The sequence below is a fragment of the Lissotriton helveticus genome, chromosome 2_1, assembly GCF_964261635.1.
Source record: "Lissotriton helveticus chromosome 2_1, aLisHel1.1, whole genome shotgun sequence".
In the NCBI taxonomy this organism is placed as follows: Eukaryota; Metazoa; Chordata; class Amphibia; order Caudata; family Salamandridae; genus Lissotriton; species Lissotriton helveticus.
The window spans coordinates 15,113,497-15,123,320 of NC_136059.1; positions in this window are offsets into that span (position 1 = coordinate 15,113,497).

The following is a 9,824-nucleotide window of genomic DNA, read 5'->3' on the forward strand; positions in this document are numbered from 1 at the left end:
AGGACGGGCAGGTCCAGGATATAGTCAAAATGTCTCTACCAACCATCGACTATGATGATGTTCATATGCTGTATTTATTAGAGTAACACTCATCTGCCCACATGAAATTAATTTACCACAATCTAAACATGTCATTTTAATCTTTCCAAAGTTCTTCTAAATATTTGGGACCGTTTCCCTTGCCTCTGAAGCTCTCAGTGCCACTTCTTTGATGAATGTACTAGCAGGTCAGGGGTTCTCCTCCAAATCTCTCTTTTATGCAGCACTATAATTAATTGGTGCCACCTCTCCATATGACGATGCATGGTATAGTTACCACAACTATATTTTTTTTCGGTTCCTCTGGAGAGTTCATCGTGGCAGATGAAGCGTGTAACATACCGGGCATTTACCTTTTTTTGCATGTACAGGAAAGGAAAAAAAAATCGAGCGTCCGAGTTCTAAGGTGTCCCAGGGCCATTTTAGTGGACCAGGCCCAAATCCAAAGAACAGGCCGCCATTTTGAGAGTCCTCTTGCAGCCGCCTGTCGCTGTAGCATCAAGAGCAGCCGAAACTCAGCTGAATGGCAACTGAAACGGTAAATGGGCGCCCCACTACATTTCAGCATTGTAGGATGACCACACCAGTACAGCAACTTGCTAGACATCACCTCGGTGCCATCCGGATCTCGGCGCCCCACTGCAGATGAAGTGCCTCTCAACTATGAAACCACCACGGTGACATCCGGATCTTGGCGCGTTGTGCTGCCTTCGGCCTATTCGCACATCGGTCCGCTACTAACGCCATCTCACAGGCTAATGGGGTGACCCACGCCGAGTTTCAGCATTGTAGGATGACCACACCAACTTGCTAGACATCACCTCGGTGCCATCCGAATCTTGGCATCTCAACGCCTAGTGGTATCTTCCATACAGAAAATATTGTTACGCTGCCTTTGGCCCCATTCGCACATCAGTCCGCAACTTAGACATCACCTCGATGCCATCCGGATCTTGGCATCTCAGCGCCTTGTGGTGTCAGTCAGAAAATATTGTTGCGCTGCCTTTGGCCCCATTCGCACATCAGTCCGCTACTGACACCATCTCACAGGCCAATAGGGCGCCCCACGCCGACTTTTACCATTGTACGATGGCCACACCAGTGGCACAACTTGCTAGACATCACCTCGGTGCCATCCAAATCTTGGCATCTCAACGCCTAGTGGTATCTTCCATACAGAAAATCTTGTTACGCTACCTTTGGCCCCATTCGCACATCGGTCCGCAACTTAGACATCACCTCGGTGCCATCCGGATCTTGGCATCTCAGCGCCTTGTGGTGTATTCTCTTCAGAAAATATTGTTGAGCTGCCTTTGGCCCCATTCGCACATCGGTCCGCAACTTACACATCACCTCGGTGCCATCCGGATCTTGGCATCTCAGCGCCTTGTGGTGTCTTCTACTCCGAAAATATAGTAGAAAATATTGTTGCGCTGCCTTTGGCCCCATTCACACATCAGTCCGCTACTGACACCATCTCACAGGCCAACAGGGCGCCCCACGCCGACTTTTACCATTGTACGATGGCCACACCAGTGCCACAACTTGCTAGACACCACCTCGGTGCCATCCGGATCTTGGCATCTCAGCGCCTTGTGGTGTCTTCAAATCAGAAAATATTGTTGCGCTGCCTTTGGCCCCATTCGCACATCGGTCCGCTACTGACGCAAACTCACAGGCCAACGGGGCGCCCCACGCCGACTTTCAGCATTGTAGGATGGCCACACCAGTGCGGCAACTTACTAGACACCACCTCGGTGCCATCCGGATCTTGGCGCGTTGTGCTGCCTTCGGCCTATTCGCACATCGGTCCGCTACTGACGCAAACTCACAGGCCAACGGGGCGCCCCACGCCGACTTTCAGCATTGTTGGATGGCCACACCAGTGCGGCAACTTACTAGACATCACCTCGGTGCCATCCGGATCTTGGCGCGTTGTGTTGCCTTCGGCCTATTCGCACATCGGTCCGCTACTGACGCCGCCTCACGTGCCAACGTATTTTCTCCGCATTTTACACCCTATGCCGCATAACAGGTCATGTGACTTGTTTATAAAACTTTTCATTGGTTCATTTTACTTTTGGTTTCCTAATGATGGAAGGCTTGATCATGTGACCTAAAAACAACACTTTTCATAGGATGAAAACTTTTTTTTTTTCCCAAACGATGAAAGCCCCACCTTGTTTCTGGATGTTTCAGACTGAAGCTGGCGTCAGCATGAAAGCACCACCATCTCGTAGCTCAGTCGTGGTCATTCCGCGAGCAATCATGGCAGCCGCTCCCCACCAGAAGCCTGCAGGAGTCGGAGCCCCCAAAACTTTTGATGAATTCTCAAGGCGGAGGGGACGCTTTCGAGAATGGGGTCCAAGACCTAGCAGACAAGCGTCCGATTTCCAAGGTGTCCCAGGGCCATTTCAATGGACCAGGCCCAAAAAGGAAACAGCCTGCCGCCATTTTGAGAGTCCTGTGACAGCCGCCTATCGCTGCACCGCAAGAGTGGGCGCAACTCAGCTGAATTGCGGCTTTTGACACAGTGGACCAAAAACGGACGAAATGGCAACTGAAACGGTAAAGGGGCGCCCCACTACAACAGATGACACTCCACCTGGAGAGGCCCGTTCACGCCGCCTCCCCCGGGGCGCTCCACGCCGTTATTCGGAGCAGCATTGTAGGATACCAAAACCAGTGCGGCAACTTACTGGACATCACCTTGGTGCCATCGTTCTGCTGCCTTGGAACTATTCGCGCAACAGTTTGCTACTGATGACCCACCCCCCGCGACGCCCCATGCCGTTATTTGCTGGGTGGCAACTTACTAGACATCACTTTCGTGTCATCTAGATTTCGGCGCGTTCTGCTGCCTTGGAACTATTCGCACAACAGTTTGCTACTGATGACCCACCCCCCGCGACGCCCCACGCCGGAAATCAGGACGTTGTGCTGCGTTGGGACTATTCGCACAGCCGACCGCTACTTCGTTGTTTTTCCCTAAAAATGTTTATATGTTATTACTATTTTTGTTTTCTTGTATATATTTATAAATTATTAAAGTTTTATAATCTTACTACTTTGTGCTATATATTTTTAATGTGACACATAATTGTAAAAACTTTGATGTACAAACAGTCATCCCTGGAATCTTCCGCTTCAGGCTCGGTCCCCTCCCCAATCACAATACAGGATGGTTTTCAGATAATAGCAACGCTTCTGCTGTGACGGATCTCATCGAGTGTGGGCCTTGATCTACTATAACTCCTTTGAAGAGGGGTGATTCTTTACAGCTGTGGCCATAAACTACATCTGCAGGGCTAGCTGATACCCTAGGACCAGCCTGGACAATCGGACACAGAGGAAAAGGAGTGTCAGAGGGTGCGGTAGTGAATAGGGCGAAAGGGAGGTGTCGGGCGGGCACAGGGTGTGATTCTCAGGGAACAGCAGCGCAGATGGGGGAGGTTTATTACCCATGCATAAGACAGAGAGCGGGGGTGACCACTGCCTGGGGGAGATGCTTGCGAGGGTGGGGAGCCATGCTAAGGATCGACAGCGTGCACAGAGTGGGTCTGGTCAAGGCATCTAAAATGGCTGCCGTGCACGACAAAAGTGTGGCATTTGAAAAAAGACAAGATGGCGCAGACAATGTTTTTCAACACTTCCTGATTTCCTTCGAATCGAACGTTAACAGACGTTGGGGCATATTACCAAAGTTAAGCGATATTTATCCCTAACGATGCTTAGCAACGATTTTTTTACCGTCAGAAATTATCGCAGATAAACCTTGCTATTATCAAGGTTTATCGGAAATACGATAAAAAACGACCGCAATGCATTAATATCGCTGAAAACTCAGCGATATTCATGCATTACCGAGCTAATGCTCTTAGCCATGTTATCCACCTCCCATTGGATAACATGGCTAAGAACTGCTCAGGGCAGGTGGTAGCTTTTGGAGATATTCGCCCTTATCTCGAATATTTCCAAAAGTTGATAATAGGAGATAGCGATGTTAGCGACTGTTTCCAGTCGCTAACATCTTGGCATGCCCACTTTGCATGTCATTAGTGATAAATATCACTCACATGCAAAGTGGGGCCCAAGATGGTCGCTATCTTCTACTAGCCGTCGCTAACTGGTGTTAGCAACAGCTAGGTAATACACATATAATTTTATCTCCGCGAAGCGGAGCGCTGTTACAGATATATATCTTGTTTTTGAACGTTAATTTCTCAAAATGCACTGAAGCACATATATTGAGACCTAGCAAAGGCACATCGGGCTACCAGTCCCTACAATTTTGCCAAGTTTCGTGCAAATCCATTCAGCTGTTCGATCCTACCGAGAGACAAGATGGCGGCCGCTACGGACTGTTTGGAATGTTTACAGACACCGGAGAGCCAATCAGCTTCGCTTCGCAAAGCTCCGTAACGCGAAAAGTACGCGAAGCGGTGCGCTGTTACAGATATATACCTTTTTTTGAACGTTAATTTCTCAAAATCCACTGGAGCACATATATTGAGATCTAGCAAAGGCACATCGGGCTACCAGTCCCTACAATTTTGCCAAGTTTCGTGCAAATCCATTCAGCTGTTCGATTATTATTATTTTTATTTTTTTTTGCCCCGCGGGGCCCTTTTAAAACCTCCACATCAAACCTAGGGGGTGAGCGACAATGTACTATGCCCCCTTATGGTCATTTGCCCCTTCGCTTTGGCCTTCTCTTGTCTCTCGATCCTACCGAGAGACAAGATGGCGGCCGCTACGGACTGTTTGGAATGTTGACAGACGCCGGAGAACCAATCAGCTTCGCTTCACAAAGCTCCGTTGCGCGAAAAGTACGCGTAGCGGAGCGCTGCCCAGTCCGCTGTTACAGATATATATCTTTTTTTGAACATTAATTTCTCAAAATCCACTGAAGCACATATATTGAGACCTACAAAAGGCACATCGGGCTACCAGTCCCTACAATTTTGCCAAGTTTCGTGCAAATCCATTCAGCCGTTCGGGCTAAAAGTGAGGCCAACCGCCCTATGGAAATTAACATGGGAAAAACGCGTTTTGGGACCCCCCTTTTTTCTCGGCCCCCCCTTGACGAACCCCCCCAAAATTTTCAGGGGCTGCTCAGAAACAAAATGTGCCATTTTCCTGAAAATTTCAGCCAATTCCGTCCACAAACGCCAAAGTTATTAGACATAGAATTTTCAAAAAACCCATAGAGAAAAAATCCTAACTATATATACCTACTGGCGACCGCCAGTAGGTAATATATATATATATATATCCTCAGCTCCAAACACCAGCCGGTTGCACGCGTGAGCGGGTGCACGCTAAAACGGGGGTGTCCCCGTTGTACCAATTACAGCTCCAAACATCCACGGACCGTCTGTCCGTAAAGAAAGCAGCACACGCAGGGGTAGTTCCACTGTAAGATTTATTAGGGAACTTTTACAGCATACGACGCGTTTCGCCAGAGGGCTTCGTCAAGATATGCAGAGAGCAAAGGCGCTCGACTTGTTTAAATAAAATGTCGTACATCCACATTGAGATTAGAGAGCAAAGAAGGACTCAACATTGAATGTTAGGAGGCACCGCCATCTTAGGATGGTGTAAATATGTATGCATTTAACCAAAAATCCAGTTAAACATTCAAAATTCAAAGTAAAATACTAATATTGCATGCCTACAATGAACAGTAACATATAGATACTTCATTCATAATTCAGCCCATGATGGGCAACAAAAGTCCGACCTAGTCCTCGTGAATATACAGCCCTGAATAGGCACAGTACCAAACAAACGTGCTATAGCCAATTACAGCAAATATATACTAGAATTATGCCCTGGATGGGCCTGGGTATAACATCAGTTCGGCAGTTCTCAAAGCTAAAAAATGGATGTTTTTAAACAACTCTATCATTACCTAAATTTCATAAGTTACAATACAAAATGTATAGAATCACCAGATTTCATCACAATTAATCTAAACATAGAAAAATACACAAAAGAAGAAATTACAGTATCATAAGCCAATATTAGATGTGTGTGGTGGAAATAGCCAGACATAACAGCAGATGCATATACTTAACCCAAGTGCACCGATAGTTCTTCATGCATATTAAGGCCATTGGGCTGTTTGCTCTGCAAGTCTATGATAAATCTGGACTCGAGCCGTCTAAGTTTTAAAAGGCGATCCCCCCCCTAATGTTAGCCGGAACACTATCGAGACAGATAAAAGACAACAGATCCCTGTTACTATTATGCTTTTTCTCGAAGTGCCTTGCTACGGGGTAGGTAACATCTTTTTTGGCAATAGCACGCATGTGCTCTAATATTCTCAATTTCACAGCATTGGTGGTGCGGCCGATGTAATTTAAACCACAAGGGCAGGTGAGACAGTAAATGGCATATGCTGTAGAGCATGTCAGGAATTTGGTGATTTTCTTGGGGGTGGTAAGACCAGGTATCTTAAAAGTAAGCGTCCGCCTACTATATTTACAGGCCTTGCACCGGCCACAGGGGTAAAACCCACTGAGGACAGGGAGTTTGGGAGTACTGCTCGGGGCAGAATAGTGACTTGAGACCAAATGATCTCTAAGAGATCTGGCCTTCCTAAAAGTCACCAACGGGTTACTCGGCAAATCTGCCTTGATGATATTATCAGACATTAGAATGTTCCAATTCTTTTTGAGTATTTTTTTAACCTGTCCTGCATTCCGAGAGAAAGTGGTAATGAGGCGGAACGCCCCATTGTTAGATTTAACAATTTTTTTAAATTTTAATAGTTCCTTTCTCTGCATCTTTATAGCTCTATCATAAGCACGAGCTAAAACTCCATCGCTGTACCCCCTTATCCTGAACCTTTGAAGGCTAGCCTCCGCTGCCTTCTTAAAGTCATCCTCATTCGAATTATTGCGGCTTAACCTAAGAAGTTCTCCATAAGGAATACTTTCTATAAGTTGGCGAGGATGGCTGCTTGTGGCAAACAGGGTGGAATTCCCTGCCGTCTCTTTCCTGAACAATTTTGTTTGTATCATGCCTCTGTCATCAATATATATGGTGAGATCTAGATAGTTGACTGAGGTCCTGCTGATATGACCCCGGACAATCAAAGAGCAAGAGGAAGACGAGGCGGGGGGGCTGTGGGAAGAAATCCACTAGGTTCTCCACCCGTTACACGCAGCATGAAGACCTCTTACAAAAAGAAGAACTAAGACCGGATCAGGTAAACACTGATAACAAGGATAATCTGACCATCATTAATCTGACCAACAAAGTTCTCACTGAAGAAGAAAACTCTATACTTCAACTGGGACTTTCCTTCTGCCCACAAAAGAATTTTGAATTTGCGCAAACCAGAATCGATATCTTTAAGTTCACTAGGAAATTAAAACTCCATAAATTTTTCAAATTAAAACCGCATATTGACAACACAGGGTCTGTGAGTGATTGTGGAACCGAGGAATTAAGATGCCGTGACCTTGGGGGCCTCCGAGCTATGGAAGGCCTTAATCAAGAAATCAATATGGGTCTGGATGGTGAAGTTACCAACACACAAACATTGACCACTCTAGACGTCCGGCAAAAGGGGGGGTGCAGTGCTTTTAAACCGGCATCCACTTTCATGCCCATCATGGGTACTGACGCAATTGATACCTTTTCAGATGCTGTCTTGAGGGATCTTTCCAGACTACGTAAAGTGAAACAATATACATCGTCATATGACAATTTCACTAAACAGCAGCAGATTGCCCTACAAACTTTGTGCAATGACTCAGGTCTGGTATGTAAGCCCTCAGACAAAGGAGGCAATATTGTGCTTCTAACAGCTGCCCAATACGAAAGCGAGGCCAGTCGTCTATTGGGGGACATTAAAACTTACAAGACTGTGTGCGACAAACACTATAATCAGAGTGTGGGAGAATATCACGATATGGTATCTAAATGGTACAATAAAAACATGCTCAGCACAGACGAATATCTGTTTTTGCGCTGCCTCAGTCCCATAAACCCTACCTTTTATTACCTTCCCAAGGTCCACAAAGACATATGCAATCCCCCTGGGAGGCCCATAGTAGCTTCCAATGGGAGTCTCACAGAAAACCTCTCCATTTATGTGGACTCATTTCTCTCACCTTTGGTCATGTCATTGCCTTCCTACTTGAGAGACACTAAACATTTTTTGACATATATTGACACTGTCCATTGGAAAGACACATACTGCATGATGGTGCTAGACATCGCCAGTCTATACACATGTATAGCACATAGCGATGGTTTGAAATCTATGGCTAGTTTTCTGGATCGTCGTCCTGTGCGTTTTTATGAGCATAATAAGATGTTGCTGGAATTTATGAATTTTAGCTTGAACAATAACATCTTTCTTTTCAGCAAACAATTATACAAGCAGATCTCCGGAGTTGCCATGGGAGCCTGCTCTGCTCCAAGTTTTGCTAACCTCTTTGTAGGTTGGTGGGAGGAGCAGGCTTCCTGGAGCACCACTAATCATGAGTGGGACAACCGGATTATAGGGTGGCATCGTTACATAGACGATCTTTTCATCATCTTAGAAAGCCCTGTAGAAACTGCCAGTGCTTTTATCGACGTACTTAATAACAATGACATGAATTTAAAATTCTCAGGTCATATCAGCAGGACCTCAGTCAACTATCTAGATCTCACCATATATATTGATGACAGAGGCATGATACAAACGAAATTGTTCAGGAAAGAGACGGCAGGGAATTCCACCCTGTTTGCCACAAGCAGCCATCCTCGCCAACTTATAGAAAGCATTCCTTATGGAGAACTTCTTAGGTTAAGGCGCAATAATTCGAATGAGGATGACTTTAAGAAGGCAGCGGAGGCTAGCCTTCAAAGGTTCAGGATAAGGGGGTACAGCGATGGAGTTTTAGCTCGTGCTTATGATAGAGCTATAAAGATGCAGAGAAAGGAACTATTAAAATCTAAAAAAATTGTTAAATCTAACAATGGGGCGTTCCGCCTCATTACCACTTTCTCTCGGAATGCAGGACAGGTTAAAAAAATACTCAAAAAGAATTGGAACATTCTAATGTCTGATAATATCATCAAGGCAGATTTGCAGAGTAACCCGTTGGTGACTTTTAGGAAGGCCAGATCTCTTAGAGATCATTTGGTCTCAAGTCACTATTCTGCCCCGAGCAGTACTCCCAAACTCCCTGTCCTCAGTGGGTTTTACCCCTGTGGCCGGTGCAAGGCCTGTAAATATAGTAGGCGGACGCTTACTTTTAAGATACCTGGTCTTACCAACCCCAAGAAAATCACCAAATTCCTGACATGCTCTACAGCATATGCCATTTACTGTCTCACCTGCCCTTGTGGTTTAAATTACATCGGCAGCACCACCAATGCTGTGAAATTGAGAATATTAGAGCACATGCGTGCTAATGCCAAAAAAGATGTTACCTACCCCGTAGCAAGGCACTTCGAGAAAAAGCATAATAGTAACAGGGATCTGTTGTCTTTTATCTGTCTCGATAGTGTTCCGGCTAACATTAGGGGGGGGATCGCCTTTTAAAATTTAGACGGCTCGAGTCCAGATTTATCATAGACTTGCAGAGCAAACAGCCCAATGGCCTTAATATGCATGAAGAACTATCGGTGCACTTGGGTTAAGTATATGCATCTGCTGTTATGTCTGGCTATTTCCACCACACACATCTAATATTGGCTTATGATACTGTAATTTCTTCTTTTGTGTATTTTTCTATGTTTAGATTAATTGTGATGAAATCTGGTGATTCTATACATTT